Here is a 17833-nt window from a genome sequence, read left to right on the forward strand (position 1 = left end):
AAGATAGCCTTTAAGTGTGCCCAGAGCCGAGCCCTGCTGGGCCAAAGAAAGAATGAAGAGAAGAACCTCTGAAAGAGGGGCAGAAAAGGGAGCCACAGCCTTTGCTGTGCACCATGCCACAAATTTGTTCCATCTACAGGTGTATACCATTTAAGTGGAGGGACGACTGGCTGCCAAGATGACATTACAAACTTCGGGAGGAAGGTCAAAAGCGGTCAACTGTCGCTGCTCAATCTCCACGCAAGGAGGTGGAGGCTGGACAGGTTTGGGTAGAGGACCCTCCCCTGTTGCTGCAACAGAAGATCCTCTTAAAGAGGCAGTCTGATCAAAGGATCGATGGCCATGTTCAAGAGCACGAGATACTAGACTCTTCATGCCCAGTATGGAGCCACAAGAATGACTTGGGCCCGGTTGCGCTTGATCTACTTCAGTACTCTGGGCAGAAGTGGTATAGGCAGAAAGGCGTATAGAAGACTGCAATCTCACTGCCGCCTTGGAAATCCCAACGCACAGAACTGCTGACTTTGCGCGTTCTCTTCGGTGGCGAACAGATGTAACCAAGGCTCTCCCCTATGCTAAAAGAGACCTTGCACCACCTCTGTGTGAAGACGCCATTCGTGATCCATCATGCACTGGCAGCTGAGTTTGCCCGCCCTGACGTTCATGGAACCTGCCAGATGTTGAACCACCAGGGACATGCCCTGATGTTCCAACCATGTCCAGGGGCTGAGAGCCTTTTGACATAGGGTCTACAACCCCACCCGCCCTTTTTCTTGCAGTACCACATGGCGGTGGTGTTGTCCGTGAACACCTGTACTAATCTTCCTTTGACATAAGGAAGGAGTGCTTTCAGAGCAAGACGAATCGCCCAGAGCTCCAACAGGTTGATGTGGAGCCCGGATTCCGCCAGAGACCAGAGGCTTCTGATCTCTTCATCTCCCATGTGGGCACCCCATCACAGAAGTGACGCCTCGGTCACCACTGTGAAGTCTGGTTGAGGAAGGGAGCGGGATCTGCCGTTGACCCAATCCTGGTTCGTCAGCCAGCCCTGCAATTGGTGTGCAGTGCCCTGCGAGATCGGGACATCGCAAAGATTACCCTGATGCTGCGCCCACTGGAACTTCAGGTCCCACTGCAGAGCCCGCATATGCCACCTGGCATGATCCACCAGCAGGATGCAGGAAGCCATGAGGCAAAGCAGCCTCAAGGTCAATCTCACGGAAACCTGGGATAGAGGCGGAAACATCGGTATTATAGCTCCAATATCTCGGACTCACTGCTCGGGAGGATAAGCCTGAAACTGCGCTGTATCCAGAACTGCTTAGATGAAAAGGAACTTCTGAGAGAGAATCCAGTGCAACTTTGGCTTATTGATCGTGAACCAAGCAAATGCCGGAGGTCCGCTGTAGTCTGGAGGTGAGAGATGACAGCCTGGGGCGAACCCGCCTTCAACAGCCAGTCATGAGATAGGGGAAGACTGGAACCCCTGATCTGCGCAGATGAGCCGCGACCACCGCCATCAGTTTCGTGAACACCCATGGGGCGCTGGTAAGGCCGAAGGAGCACGGTAAACTGAAAATGATCGTGGCCTACCGAGAACCGTGGGGAACACCTGTGGGCTGGCAGGACAGGAATGTGGAATTAAGCATCCTGCAAGTCCAACGCTACCATCCAGTCTCCATGGTTAAGGGTAGACAGGACCTGAGCCTATGTCAACATTTTGAACTTCTTACGGAGGAAGCAGTTAACGTCCCTGAGATCTAAGATAGCCTTTGTCCTTCTTGGGCACCAAGAAGTAGTGGGAGTAACCACTACAACCTACTTCTGGGCACAGGGACTCACTCGATAGCTCCCTTGGCCAAGAGGGCTGTAACTTCCTGATGGAGATGGGCCAAGTGATCCTCTGACATATGGTGGACTGTTGGTGGCATGGAGGGTGGGGTAGTCTAGAAGGGGAGGGAGTAACCGATTCGGACTATCTGCAAAACCCACCTGTCTTTCGTGATGTTGTGCCAGTGGGGGAGGTGAGGGCGGATCCTGCCACTCACTGGCAGCCCAAAAAGGTCGGACTAGGACGGCTTGAGGGTGGTGCAGAGGGGGCACTGGTGGACTGGCATACCCGCTGGCCCCTAGACCCATGCCGTTGGGTTTCATGTCCCTGGCAGCGCAGAGGCTGGGTAGCCTGCGCCAGCCTGTGGCCCCTAGTGGAATGTGGTGGGGCACCCATTCCGTAGCCACAAAAGGGGCGAAAGGCAGACTGCACAGAACGAGAGGTAGTAGCGAGGTCCAAGGATCTGTCCGTAGCTCTAGAATCCTTGACACGCTCAAGCGTACTCTCCGCATTATCGCCAAACAGGTGGCGGCCATCAAAGGGCATGTCCTAAAGAGTCTATTGGGCATCCCCAGAAAAGCCAGTGGATCTCAGCCAGGCATAGCGCCTTAGGGCTACTGACGTAGAAATCGTTCTACCCAGCGAGTCGGCTGTGTCCAGCACACATCGGATGGCGAACTTTGCTGAGCTCTCCCCTACGTGACCGCACAGGAGTGTGAGACCCGGGCCTCCTCCGGGCACTGTGACAGCACCTGCGCGACGGTGTCCCACACAGAGTGGGCGTAACGGCCTAAGAGACATGCAGTGTTCAGAGACCGCAGTCCTAAGATGGTGGAATAAAACATCTTTCCAAGATGGTCCATCTTCTTGGATTCCCTATCTGGGGGAGCGGAAGGTAAAGCGCCTCTGCATGTTGAGGTGTAGACCACCAACCTCTCAGGGGTAGGGTGTTGGAAGAGGAAAGATGGGTCGCCTGGGGCCGGGCAGTGACGTCGGGCAATCATCCTATTCACAGGAGCCCCTGTGCTGTGCCTGGACCAAGTGCCCAGAAGGATGTCTGTGAGGGCCTGATTGAATGGCAGCAAGGGCTCCGAAGACACCGCTGTTGGCTGAAGCTCAGTCAGGAGATGAATCCTGGCAGCTACTGTAGGAAGCTCAAGGCATAAGGCCTCAGCCGCCCTACGCAACACCACAGCATAGGAGGCTCCCTCCTCCGTGGCCACGGTAGGGGGAGAAAGCATGCCAAGTTCTGGGGAGGCATCCAGACCACTGGCCTCACCCAACTGCTCACTCTAGTCCGGCTCTGCAAGCTGGTTTGCCAAAGGGTCAACAGATCCCTCCTAGGCCTCCTTACCGTCCTCTGGCTGCCACTCAGGGCAATAGGGAATGCCAGGGTATAACAGTGGTACAAAAGTACCGGTCGGCGCCGGTCCGGTTCTGTGTCCAAGCAGATGGGGAGGCTGGGGTAGACGTCGGTCGTGTACACAACCGGTGCCGGAAGTGGCAGGGGTGTCGTCAGAGGTTTCGGTGCCGGAGGGGGTGTTGTGAGGTCAACCGGCATCGATCCGGATCCAGGCCTGGACACCTGGGGGCCCTGCGGCGCAGAGGCCGGAGCAGCAGGCATCGAAGTCCTAGAGCCCCCAACTGAGTCAGCAAGTCCGAAGGCGGGTTGGCGGAATCGGGCTGCCCAAAGATTTATTCGAGAGCTTCGTAAAATGCACAAAGTTGGGTACGGGACGCCCAGCTCAGCTAATAGCATAAAAATACTGTTTGATGCATCACAGATTGACTGCAACACTCAATGAAAAAACAATGAATATAGTACTATTTGTGTGAATATGTGGCATTTAGGGACGTTGTGCTATGTGGTGTTCTCACTTCGGATACAGGTTTTGTGAGGTCATAAGCATTGCATTTGATATTTGAGATATGGGATGTGTAGCTGTTGTATGAATTATGGTTTGAGGAACCAACCATAACTATTACTTTTCAATTGCTTTACAATTTCTATTTGGCTTTTAAAATTAATCTCAAGTTTTTTTTTGTTTTCTTTTTTAACAATAAGGTTCCATAGCCAATTCTAACATTAACTTCACTGTTACATTTAGCATTTTTTAATGATTTTTTACTTTATACAACTTTCAACATGTATGGGTGGCATACTCCCACAGGATACAGTTTTGCGATGCCCCAAGCCCACCCTATTACTGGATGTCAAACCTTGCAGGCCATAAGTCCTGTTCTCCACCAATAGCAGTTAGGAAGAAAGTGGGGGTGCTCCCTCCGTACCATTAGGACTTGAAATCCGCCATATCTGTCCCAGACTATTTCTGCAAAATGTCCTCTTGTGTGTTCTGTTAAAAAGGGAACCGGCATCTGTGCTACCTCCTACAGATCTCCGAGTAGCATGGCAACAGGCATATGGGATTGCATTAACAATAAGCCAGACTCAGATTACAACAAATTCTTTCCTACAGTCTTGAGCTACAGATCGGTCAAGGAGGCAAAAAGGTCTGCATTCATTCTTGGAAAAACAGATGATCAGATAGCAGATGAGAGGGCAGATGAAAATTATGAGGAAGTAAACAGTGGGTGGCTTGCACAGAAGCTGGCTTAAGTCAAAAAGACAATGTTGTCTAGCAGTGCTGCATTAAAAAGCAATAGAGGCCCCATGTAGAGCAACATGATTAGAGGTTCCAAGATAAAATGTTTGCCACATGACTGACTTTCAGAAAATAAGTCCTTCACTGTAGCCTAAGAAAAGTGCATTGGATGCTCAGAATTGGTCGTCTGCATGCGTGCCACTGTATCAGACCTATACAGGACACTCATTAGCGCCAACGAAAAAATAAACAGCACAGTACTCTGCGGCAAAAGGAAAACAACTGAAGTCAGTGAGCACCAGCTCTATCAGTTGGGTAGTTGGGTTGAAAGGCACCGGCAAACAGGCCTCCAGCATAGGCAGCGCAGCAGGTCCCACTGACACCAAGGCACATAGACATACACTACAGTGTGCTGGCGGAGGGCAGAACTTAACCAGCAATGCAGAGAGACATGCCGTCATTTAACCAGGGCCTCCACCAGAGGCTAGAACATACACAAACAAATATGGTGGAGCCAGGCACTGGTGCCGGACTGCTGACAATTAAAGCAGGATACTCTCCTGGGAAAGAAGTCAACCGCTGTGAGAAAGTGCCATATTTCTTGCATTGGTATGCACCCCACTTTTTGCTGAACTGCTGATGTGTTTTGACTGAGCGTGCCCTAGACTCCTGCCAACCAGGTACCCAGGGCCTGTGTTCCTCCCTACAACTGTGTTGAAACTGAAACCCAATTGGCATCTCTAGCCACCTGTCAGCCCCTAGTAAATGGTACCCAGGGCATGGTGACCAGAGAAGACACCTAAGGGCTGCATCACTTACTGTGCCACCCTTAGGGGCCCTGTACCCTGACACCAACACACTGCCTTTGCAGGCTGAGTGTCTAAGTACAGAACTTAACAAAGAGTCGACATGGCACCCATCCCTGCGTGCCATGCCCACAAGACCCACTGCCCTGGCATACCTCAGTCACCCCTCAAGCTGGGTGCCCTATGCCAGTGGTGTTGGCACAGGTGCATGAGCCCTGTGCCCCTACAGTACCCAGGGCCATTCCTGAGCACTGTAAGTGCAGTGCTGCCATTAAGAGTATATGGTGCTGGGAGGTCGACATTACGAACTCCACAGCACCAGGATGGCCTCCTCGAAGACTGAGAAGTTTGGTATCACACTTCTCAGCACATTAAAACCGCACTGAAGCCAGTGTGAGATTTCATGTAAAATGCACCAGAGGGAATCTTAGAGATGCCCCCTGAAACCTAACCTACAAACCACTTCTGGACTGAGAGGCTGCCTAGGCTACCCCACAGCAAACAGGTTGCTGGACCCCTGGGTGGAGAGCCCCCCGCTCTCCTGGTCCTGCAACAATGCGCATCTAGGCGAGGTGCTAGGTCTCCTCCCCTAGGATGGGCAGGGGGAAGCTTAAAAGGCATGCCGCCTCTGTGAGCTTCTCCAGACCATTTATTGTACCCAGCAACTGGCCCGACCGGTTCTGGCCCCCACTCTGGCGGGAAGACTGGCAGGAAACCCTACGTCAGGAAGGTGGGGGGGGGGGGTGTGCCAGCCTGTGCCAACTCCACCCCTCAGGTGGGAGAGGAGAGGTGAAGCACGAGCCTGGGGTCCGGCAATCTTGAAGATGGGGAGCTCTGCCGGATCACAGCTAGGCCCCTGCCCCCCTCCCACAGGAGAGGAGCAGACTAGGGGGAGTACCCACCCCAGGACAGGGACTTATTGGTCCCTGCCCTTGACCTACCTGTAACGCCTCTAAATTCAGTATTTAAGGGCTCCCTGAACCTACCTTACTCAGATCCCGATAAGCCGTGCAGCTGACAACAACAGGACGGCACCAACTGACTTGGCCCCAGCCCTACAGGCCTGTCGATCCTGGAACCTGCTACTGCTTAATCGCAGCGACTCCTGCGGACAGCAACCTTGGGACCCCCGGGAGGACCTGCGTGCCTTGACCCTCTTAAAGACTGGGACTCCCATAAGCAGAGGCTCTGCTTCAACAACCCTACCCCTGGTGCCAGCCAGGAAGCACAAGACCAACCCACTCTGCACCAGCCGAGCCCGGCCCGTGCCAGAGTGATCTAAGACCACGAGGACGTCCCCCCGGCGACTGGGACTTAAAGTCCAGTGCCCAAAGATCCTCCTCAACGAACCAGATGACGCCTGCAGCCCAGGAACCAGGGACCCCTCCAACCACGACCAGCGGAGGGTAAGATTTCCCGACGCCCAAAGACACCCCTGCACCCGGTGCCCTGCAGCCCCCTGTGCCTTCCATTGGGGTACCTACCTCTTCTCCAAGATCCAAACTTACCTGTCGAAGTGGTGGTGGTTGCACTTGAAGAATCACCGTTCCAGAGTCTGCAGCCTTTGTTCCCTTTCTACCTTTCCTATTGAATAACATTGAGCGCCGGACGGCTCAAAAGCCCCCTGCACCCAGCCGCCCGAGTGCCTCTGGCCGTGCACCCCGTGTCCTATCCTACTTCCCCACTTGCCCTGAGCAAGTGACCAGGAGCCCGTCTCCCACAGCCGCGTGTCCTGCTAACCAGCAGCCACCGTCCGAAGGCCCCCTGCCTCTCATTGGATAACATTGGCCCTAACTACCTCTGCACCTGGCTGCCCCTGTGCCGCTGAGTGTATACCAACTGTACCTACCTGACCCTGGGGGACCCCCGAGTCCATGCCCAGAACCTTAACTTAACTGGTCGAGTACTCACCTGGAAACCGATCACTTACTTTCCAGCCATAGGATAACATTGACTGGTTTGACTCGAAAAAACTTTAAAGTGTGAATTTTTGAAACTCTAAAATATTCCTATAAAATCAGCCGAATACCGAATTCCGAAGTACTCACCTGTGATCAGGAGAGAAGCCAGTACTGTACCTTGTAGCCCAGTACTGAACCACAAAAGTAATCCCAACCAGGTTTACTATTAACCTGAATTTTCTCCATAGGAATCCATAGTCTGCTTTTCTGTGAAATTTCTTGTGTCTACTTTTGAAAACGAATACTTTCTTACCTGTCAGTGTAGTTTTGCAGCTTGAAGATCTTTCTGGATTTACTATGCTGTGCATATTCCGCTATCTGGTGGTTGGGTCCGGAATCATAGTCTTTTTTTTCTCTCTTTTTTTCGTAGCCCAGGTGGGCGTTGACGTCCCACCATTTGGTGTACCTTTGGTGATGTCCGCATGCTTCCGGCAGAAGCCCCCACCCTTGGGCGCCATCTTCGGATTCTTTTTTTCTCTTTTGTGTCCTTGTAGTGGATCCATGGCTATGTTTGTTAAACCTTTCTCAAACGTAATTCTTTTCACGTATCTTGTAAGCTTCAACTTGCTTTCTTTTCCATGTGTTTCCACCTTCTTCTCCAGCCTCATCTTTCTGGCGGAGGCGGGTGGGTTCCCTAGTGAATCCAGAAAGATCTTCAAGCTGCAAAACTACACCGACAAGTAAGAAATTATTCGTTTTGCAGCGTGAATTTTTCTGGATTCACTATGCTGTGCATAGATTTTGTAGCGGTTTCATTACTTTTGTGGCGGCTGGGTGGAAGATGAGCGTTGGTTGTTGAATATATGTTGAAGCACTCTTTGTCCTACTTGTGCCTCCTTGTTCATCTGTACATCCACGCAATAGTGCTTAGTGAATGTGTGCACTGAAGCCCATGTTGCCGCCAGGCATATGTCCTGAATTGGTGTGTTGGCCAGAAAGGCAATTGTTGCTCCTTTCTTCCTGGTCGAGTGGGCCTGTGCCCCCTCCTGTTGGCTCCTGCCCCGCTTGCTTGTGGCAGAATTGTATCGTTTGTGCGATCCATCGAGCTATGGTGTTCTTAGTCACTGGTCTACCCAGGTAACTGTTTGCGAAGGATACGAAGAACTGTTTGGTCTTCCTGTGTTCCTTCGTCCTTTCAATGTAGTGCATCACTGCCCTTCTTGCGTCTAGAGTGTGGAGCGCCCTCAGCGCTTGTTGTGGGGTTCTGGAAGAAGCTAGGAATTTGAATACTCTGATTCATATGGAACCTTGACACCACCTTTGGTATGAAGTGCGGGTCTTTTCTCATTACGACCCCGTCACTGTGTATCTGGATGTAGGGTTCCTGCAGTGTTAGTGCCTGTAGATCGCTCACCCTGCGTAGCGAGGTGATTGCTACCAGAAAGGCCGCTTTCATTGTCAGCATTTGCAGTGATGCCTTGCGGATGGGTTCGAAAGGTGCTTTCATGAGCTCGGTCAGTACCACATTTAGGTTCCAAGCTGGCGGCGGCATCCTTTTTGTTGGCGCTATTCTCTTAGCCCCTTCCAGGAATCTTTTTACTACTTGAGATGTAAAGAAGCTTCTCCCCGTTTCTCCTCTTGTGTATGCCACAATCGCTGCCAGGTGTACCCTCAGCGAGGATGAGCTTAGCTTAGCTTTTATTAGGTGCGTGAGGTATCTTAGCACCGTTGATTCCCTGGTCAGCTTTCTATGGAGTTTTTTCTTGCAGCACCATTGAGTGAATCTTTTCCATTTTTTCCCATAGCACTTGCGTGTGCTGGCCCTTCTTGCCTCCTGCAGCACCCGTAGGGTGCTCTCTGGTAGTTTTAGATGTGCAAACTTTAAGTCCTCGGGAGCCAAGCTGAGAGGCTCAGGCTCTCCGGTTCTGGGTGTAGAACTTCTCAGTTTTCCATGGAGAGTAGGTCTCTTTTTTTTGAGAACTTGTGGGGTGGACCCTGCGCCATCTCCATTATCAGTGAGTACCAGGTCTGCCTGGCCCATTGTGGTGCCATCAGGATGAGCGTCATGTTGCTCGTCATGCATTTGTTGAGACCCCTGGGGATCAGTGGCATCGGGGGAAAAGCTTAGGCAAATGTTTTTGACCATCTTATCCATAGGGCATTCCCCTGGGATAGTCCCTCTGGTTGTCTGGATGCAAAGTACTGGCATTTTGCATTCTGGTGTGTTGCAAACAGGTCTATTGTCTGAGTGCCCCACCTCCTGAATAGTCTTTCTGTTTCCTGTATGTTGAGTTCCACTCGTGGGATGCTGAAGTCTGCCTGCTGAGCCAATCCGCTTCTACATTGCCCTTCCCTGGCAGGTGTATGGCTAGCAGGTCTATTTTGAGTGGTATTGCCCATCTCCAGATTTCCTGTGCCAAGCTTGACAGAGGGAATGATGGAGTTCCCCCCTGCTTGTTGATGTAAAACATCGTTGTGGTGTTGTCTGTTTGTATCAGCACCTTTTGGTTGTACAGTTGTTTCTGAAAGGCCTTGAGGGCAAGCAACACTGTTTTCAGCTCCAGGTAATTGATGTGTCTGACCGCATCCGCTGGGCTCCACAGACCCCTCACTCTGAGCCTGTTCATGTGTGCGCCCCAACCCTTCTGGGATGAGTCTGTGGTGATGGTCACTGTTGGGTCCGGTGGCGATAGAGGCTTCCCTACTGTTATCCTCTCTCTGGTCCACCACTTCTTTTCTTCCTGCACCTTGTGCGTTACAACCACTAGATCCTCCCAATTTCCTGTAGCTTGTGACTATTGCTGTTGCAGCCACTCTTGGAGTGGTCTCATTTGTAGACGTACATTGGGGACCAGGTGTATGCATGACGCCATCATTCCCAAGATCTTGCTCACTGTCCTCACTGTCATAGCTCACCCCTTCAGGCAGTGACGTTTCTCCCTCAGTAGGCCGAGTGTCCTCTTTTCGCTGGGTAACACCCTGCATAGGAAAGTGTTGATTTGAGCTCCCAGGAAGATCTTCACCTGCTCCGGTTCCATCAAGCATTTTCCCCAGTGTAAGGAGAATCCCAGGTTTATAAGCGTTCTTGTGACCTGCTCTGCATGAACCTTGCATGTCCTGTAAGAGCTTGCCTTTATGAGCCAGTCGTCGAGGTAGGGGTACACGTGTATCCCCTCTCTTCGCAGATGTGCAGCCACTGCTGCGAGGCATTTGGTGAATACCCTTGGTGCGGTCTTTAGACCGAATGACAGAGTTGTGAATTGGTAGTGATCCTTGTTTACTGTGAATCTAAGCATGTGCTTGTGCTGCCTGTTCATGGGGATGTGCAGATACGCATCTTTGAGGTCTACGGTGGACAAGAAGTCCCCAGCCTTCATCTGTGGGATGACCTCTTGTGGGGACGTCATCGTGAATTTTTGAGTCTTTACATACTTGTTTAGGAACCGTAGATCCAGGATGGGTCTTCGGCTTTCGTCCACTTTTGGCACCAGGAAGTAGAGTACACTCCCCTGTTCTGTTCTTTGAATGGGACCGGTTCGATGACCTCTCTGAGGAGGAGTTCTTGAGCTTCCTCTTGGAGCAATTGCAGCTCTCTTCCAGAGTGCTCTCTTTTCTTTGGCTTTCTGTTTGGTGGTACCTTTTCCAACTCTATGCAGTATCCAAACTGTATGATGTTGAGTATCCACTGGTCTGTGGTTATTTTTCTCCACTCCTGGAGAAAAAATCTCAGCCTGCCTCCTACTGGTGTTACATGTTCTTTTGCGTCTGGTCCGTGTAGCCCTCTCCTCTTTGTTTTCCCGTACTCCTCCCCCGGAGGGTTTGAGTGGGTGAGCACCTTTTTCCGTGGGAAGTCACTTAGAGGGGGGTTGTTCACCTCCTCTCCTTCTATGGTCCCGTCCGTTTCCTTTTCCTCGAAAGGACTGGCCCCTGTTCTGATAGTTCCAGTTTTGCTTCTGCTGCCCCTGGTGACCTTGGTTGTCACTCTGTTGACCCTGGTGGAAAGCCTGGTGTGATTGACCTTGCTGGTTTGCACCCCTTCCGTTCGGCCTCCGCATAGGAGTGCCTCTTCTCAACCCCCTTGAATTGAAGGGCCCCCATGGACCTTGCCATCTCGTTGTCTTTCTTCAGTTGGGTGAGTTTCTCATCAACTGGGGCTCCGAACAGTGTTTCTCCATTGAAAGGTGTGTTCATGATGTTGTTCTGACCTCAGTTTTGAAGCCTGAGATCCTAAACCAGGCTTGCCTTCTCTCTGTGATGCCTATAGCCATCAGTCTGCTGGATGTTTCAGCCCCATCCAAGGCTGTCTTCAGGCACGAGTTAGCAATGCTTTTCCCTTCTTCCACAGGGTACGTTGCCCTCTGAAGGTATTGCTCTGGGAGGTGCTTGAGCAATTGGCCGATCTCATCCCAATGTTCGTATTGGTGCCTGTTCAGGAGGGCGTTGAGAGTTAGCCAACCGCCAGTGCATTGCGGCGTTCCTCTCAATTTTCCTGCCCGTCAGGCCCATCCTCCTGCTTTCCTGGTCAGGTGGTGGCCCAGATGTTGTTGGGACGTTGGCCCTTCTTCTGGCCGTTGCAGCGATTATTGAATCTGCTGTGACGGACCCCTTGATGTAAGCAGGGTCCTGGGAGGAGAATTTGTATTTCTTCTCTGTCCTCGGCTTGACTGCCCTACATGTAGCCGGGTCCTTGAACGCTTCCTTCCCCTGATCCGTGATACTTTTCAGCATGGGCCAGAACTGGCTTCTTGTCTATGTGGGGAGCAATGTTTCCAGCAGGAAGTCTGCTTTAGGCTTCTCCTCTTCCAGCTTAACCCCATAAGCTGCTGCCTTCCCGACGACCTCATTGTATGCCTTAATGTCATCTGGCGGCGAAGGCCTCGAGGGATATGTCTTCTCAGGTTCCTCCGGGTTTTCGGCCTCGATGTCCTGCCATTCCAGGTCTTGGGCCGTAGAGGATCCTGAGCCGTAGCTTGACTGCTGCTCCCCATATTCACCCTCTGTGTAACAGAGGTCCTCTTCGTGTTCCGAGGGCTCCGGAGTTTTCAGTGGCTCTTCGACGTCGAACTCCTCGTACTCCTGCACTTCAGCGTCGGCCGTCGCTGGCTTCGAGGGGATCCTGAAACTTTTCATCTTTTCCTCAAAGTCCCTCTTCCTCTGAAGGATGTTTCCCATCTCGGCCTCGAGCCTTCTTTTCTTTCTCTCCAACTGTGTGGCCTGCTAGTCGTCGAGCGTTTCGGCTGCTCTCTTAGACGGAGTCATCGACGTCGAAGCTTTTTTCGGCTCATTCTCCTTCGAAGTCCTTTTTTCGGGGGCTTGCTTCAACGACCATGGCTTTTCGCCTGTCTTCGGCACCCGGGAGTCCTTCTCGAAGGATCCGCTGGGCCCTTTATCGGGGGATGCAGCTTCGGTCGTCGAAGTTTTTGGCGCCGGTGCTCCCTTCGAAGCTCTGGACTCCGATTTTCGAGAGTCTGTCTCAGGCTTTCGAGGCCCTGTTGAGGTTTTCGGGGTCATAGACTCTCCTACCTTGTCAGACGTTTTTTTATCGGTCTCTGCGACCGTGAAGTCATCTGGACCTTCGGCTATTTTGTGCTAGTCGTCGGTGGAGAGGCCCAGTTCGTAAAGCGTCGGGGCCTGGCCTTTGCCGTGCATTGTGTAGTGAGCTATCCTCTGCTTCTCTCGAACCCGGAGTGTCTTCGGTTTGAAGAGGAGCAGGCTTTGCAGTCTTTGCTTTCGTGGTCGATCGGCAGGCAGAGGTTGCAGACCGGGTGCTGGTCCTTCTGCGCGAACTTGTGGTGGCAGTTTCTGCAGAATTTAAAGAGTTTCTTTACATCCCGTGATCAGGGGGCCCCCTGTGTGCGCATTCTCTGAAGGGCGTCTAAGATCTCGAGGTTCTTCCCCTTCTTCGTAGTCTCCTCTCCGATGGTCTTCTTCTCCTAATCTTCTTAGGTCTTTTCTGTCAAAGTTGCTGTATTTTCTTCTTTTCTCCTCCAAAACTTCTGGAGCTTCACGCGACGATCCAGACCCAACCGCGCCCAAGGGTGGGAGCTTACGCCGGAAGCATGCAGACGTCACCGAAGGTACACCAAATGGGACAGCGACGCCCACCTAGGCTACGAAAAAAAATAAAAAAAAGACTAAGATTCCAGACCAAACCACCAGATAGCGGAATATGCACAGCATAGGGAATCCAGAAAGATTCAAGCTGCAAAAAAGCAGCTACCTTTTCCCAGCGGAGCTGTGGCACTAGCAGCTTTCATGGATGTTGTGAAGTACCAGAACCTATCTGCCCATGGAAAGTAATCTTTTACTTCGTTTATTTGAAAAGACTGTAGAGAAGAAAGCCGAAACCAAAGATTTTCAAGCTTATTCAGGTGCATTCAGTGGAGTATCCGCTCTCAGAACAGGAGGATTCTGTTTGAGGATACCCTTTCTTTTATCAGGCATTCATGAAACTGATACTGAGCCATCTGAAGTCGAGGGATGCCTCAAGGTTGAAACCCTGGGTGTCAATATTGTCTGGATTGCTCTAATGGGGATCGATTATTCAACCACTCCCAGAAAGTGCTCTCTTTCTGCATGATTGCCCCCACCTTTTGCTGAACTGCTGATGTGCTGAGACTGATTGTGCCCTGGGCTCCTGTAAATCAGGTACCCAAGGCCTACGTTCTATCCCTTCACCTGCATTGAAGCCTAAACCCAATTGGCATCTCTGGCCACAGGTCAGCCCCTGGTAAATGGTCCTACAGGTGCCCAGGGCACAGTGACCAGAGAAGGCCTCTAAGGGCTGCAGCACTTATTGTGTTCACTGGCTCCCTACCGAGGAGCGAATTAGGTTTAAGGCTCTCTGCTTTGCCCATCGCATTGCCCAGGGAAAAGGCCCAAGGTACCTACGAAACCTTCTCACTATTCATCGTCCCACCCGAAACCTAAGATCTCCCGGAGTAATGCTGTTCCAACCTCCTCGCGTTCGCAAAGCCAGGATGGGAGGTGGATCATTTAGATTTCTAGCCAGTAAACACTGGAACAAGCTTCCTCTGGATTTACGTATGGAGCCCTCTGAAACAAGATTCAGACAAAAACTGAAAACTCATCTTTTCCCACGCAAATAACAGTCTCTCACAGTCGGAGATCCAGATGAGCCCCGGACATTTTCTTCTCAGGGAGCAGTAGCAATTCTCAGCGCGGGGACACACTGTTGAAGTGTAACCATGCGCTTTAGAAATGGTTATTATTATTATTATTATTACCCTCAGCGGTCCTGTAACCGGACACTCGCACACTGCCTTTGCAGGCTGCGTGTCTTGGTGGTGAACAAAGTGAAGATTCGACATGGCACACATCCCTGTGTGCCATACCTACAACCCACTGCCCAGGCATAAATCAGTCACTCCTCTAGCTGAGTGCACTATACCAGTGGTGAGGGTACAGGTGCATGAGCCTTGTACCCCTACAGTGTCTAAGTCCATTCTTAGACATTGTAAGTGCAGTGCTGCATTTAAGAGTATATGGTGCTGGGAGTTTGTCATTACGAACTCCACAGCCCCATAATGGCAACACTGAAAACTGAAGTTTGGAATCAAACTTCTCAGTGCATTAAACCCACACTGATGCCAGTGTGGGATTTAATGAAAAATGCACACAGAGGGCATCTTCGAGATGCCCCCTGAAAAACGACCTACCACTAGTGTCCAGGCTGAGTGACTGCTTTCATCTGCCACCACCAGACAGGTTTATGGACCCCTGGGTCTCGGGGGCCTGAAACAATGCGCATCCAGGGATAAGGTGCCAAGTCTCCTCCCCCAGGAGGGGCAGGGTCCACAAAGAGGAAGCTTCAAAGGCATTCCGCCTTTGTGAGCTTCGCCAGGCCAATTTCTGCTTTCAGGAACTGGTCACCACTGGCTCGGACCCCACTTTGGGCAGAAGAACCGGCGGAAAAAAAAGTGAGGAAGAGAGGTGTGCCCACCTCTGCCAACTCCACCCCTCAGGTGGGGGAGGGGAAGTACAGCACAACCCTCAATCCCCGCCATCTTGCAGATGGGGGGACCCAGCCAACCAGGGAAAGACGTATGCCCCCCAACCACTGGAGAGTGGCATAATAGGGGGTGCACCCACCCCAGGGACGGGACCCATTGGTCCCAACCTTTTACCTACCTGTATCGCCCCTATATCTAGTATATAGGGGCACCCCTGAACCTTGCTTCCTCAGACAAGAAACTACAAGAAGAAAAGAAGAAGGACAGAACAGCTGTGCCGAAGCTAACAGGAGGACACCCACTGATTTGGCCTCAGCCCTAGCGGCCTGTTCCCAACCTCGTACCTGCTCCAGGAAAATCATGGTGTGTCCTGCAGCCAGCAACCTCGAAAAACCCGGAGGACCTGCCTGCCTTCAATCCCAAAGACTCCGTCTCCTGTGATGAACAGACTCCAGCTCGGCAAGGATCTGCGAGTTTGCACCACTCTGCACCAGATGCCCAAGGCCCAAGTGGCCCAACACCAAGAGGAGGTCTCCCCGGCGATCCTGACCAGAGATCTGGCGACCCCTGGCTTGCCTCAAGCCTCCAGCCGACACCTGCAGTATCAAACCGGAAGATCCCCCCCAACCGCGACCAGGAGCTGGTAAGAAGATCCGACCCTAAAAAGCACTCCTGCGCCCGACGCCCCAAGGCCTTGGGTGGCCCAACCGATGGTGCCGACTTACGCCCAACATCCCAACTTCCCTCTCCAAGGGGTGGTCACACCGAGAAGATCATCGTCCCCGATCCTGCAGTGCTTTTGCAAACCGGATACTCCCCACTGAAAGCTACAGGGCACCCGACTCCAAAACAGCACTCTGCACCCGGCCACCCAAGTGCCGCTGAGGGGGCATCTTTTGTGCTGGCCTAAACCCCCATTTGCCCTAAGCTTAAGTCCAGGAGCTTTGCTCTCAAAACCCAGTGGCCTGCTTGTAAGCAACGACCAACCAGTGGCCACCTATAGCCCATTCAATAACATTGGGCCTCAGCACTCTGAACCAGGCCCGCTAGTGCCGCTGAGGGTGTAACAAGAGTGCATCCTTGACCCTGGGGGACCCTTGAGTCTAACTCCAGAATACAAACTACCCCAACAAAGTACTTATTTTTGAACCAATAACACTATTTTCCTCCAAAGTATAACACGGACTGTTTTTCTGATTTCAACAAGTTTTTATTGTTTCAAAGTGTGGAGTTGGAAAATCTAAAATCCTTTTACAACTGTACTAAATCACAAAAACGCTTTCTTACCGGGCAATGTCCTAGTTCAGTATCCAGGTATACTACACTGTAAGAAAAGTAATCTGAAAGTAATGTACTGGTCATTTTACTAAAAAGCCCATTCAAAGTATATGTACTGTATTTTCAAAGCATTGCATTTCTCAGTAACAGTACTGTAAATATACATTACAATCCAAACTGTGTTACAACTGTGTATTTAATGCAAAGTATTTATCACTGACCTGTGCCAGGCTCGCTTGGTTCAAGGAAATAAAATAACTAAAAGAATACTTTTCATATAAAAACAATTGGTCTGAAGTTCAGTCTTTGAGTGTGTGAATTTATTTGCTGGATGAGTGTGTACAACAAATGCTTAACACTGTCCTCTGATAAAGCTTTACTGCTCGACCACACTACCACAAATAGAGCGTGAGGTGCTATCTACTTTATCCCTGCCTATCTTTTGGGTTCCACTGCACTCTGTGCACACTATACCACACTATACCTCACTTTGGTATAGCATATACAGAGCCAGCTTCCTACGACGACGACGACGACGACGACGAGCAGGTAGCCACTAGATTTGTCAATACAATAATAGACCTTGACTGGTAACAACAGCGGTTTGTTTTGCAGGAGCCCAAAGAGGCAGTTATCAAGTATCTAAAGTTGCCAAGCTATGAGGAGCCATATATTTTCCCTGTTCTCCAGGGTGCATGTTCATGTGATACTTGTCTGCCTTTTGTATCGTCACTTGCAGAGATAAAGAATGTTGGAAAAATACTTGAAAAAACACAAAACGTTTCCAGTAAGAATTATTTCCATAAGTTTGGAAAACAATTTGGAGGAAAAAAAGACAAAACGGGTAGTGCTTGCTGATCCCAGTTCCTGTTCAGAATACGCATAAAAAAAAGAACAAAGGCAACTACCACTGAAAAGACAAGATGGGATACAGTTTGGTCTGTTTCCTTAAAAGAACAGCTTTCATAAGATTATGACCTATTTAGGTACACTTCCATTTTTCTCACTCTTCCTTTATAAACAGGTTTGTGACGACACTTATTTCTTAAAACTGGTTTTACGCCAACAGCTTTTCTGAATCAAAATTAATTGTTCTTTTGAGAAGGGCACACACAATTTAGATCATACACAGTAAAAACAAGCTCCTAAAAGTATGGGTTTTAAAAGTAGGTTCTCAAAATGATAATTATGATTAGGATACTGGTCGGGCGAGCGTCTGACTGGCATACGTGTCAGGATGGAAACAGACCGACTAGTAGTCATAGTTCCATCGGACGAATTAGGGTGCGCCCATTCATGAAGCAGTTGGGAGACATCAATTTTTCAATTGCTGCTTGTGCAGCGACAGGAAAAGGGCGGCAGCACAACCTGGATTGGAAAAATGGTTGTTTGCAAACCACCTTGCACTGTGTACCAGGCACCAGGAGGATAGATGTTTGGG

At 50.8% G+C, this 17833-nt stretch overlaps 1 protein-coding gene across 2 annotated transcripts in view; it reads right to left on the reverse strand.

The window, feature by feature from the left end:
• The window catches only part of SP1 (Sp1 transcription factor), a 176622-nt gene that overhangs the window by 15557 nt on the left and 143232 nt on the right, over nt 1-17833 (reverse strand). The window lies entirely within an intron of this gene.

This window comes from Lissotriton vulgaris, chromosome 1_1 (genome assembly GCF_964263255.1).
Source record: "Lissotriton vulgaris chromosome 1_1, aLisVul1.2, whole genome shotgun sequence".
Classification (NCBI taxonomy): Eukaryota; Metazoa; Chordata; class Amphibia; order Caudata; family Salamandridae; genus Lissotriton; species Lissotriton vulgaris.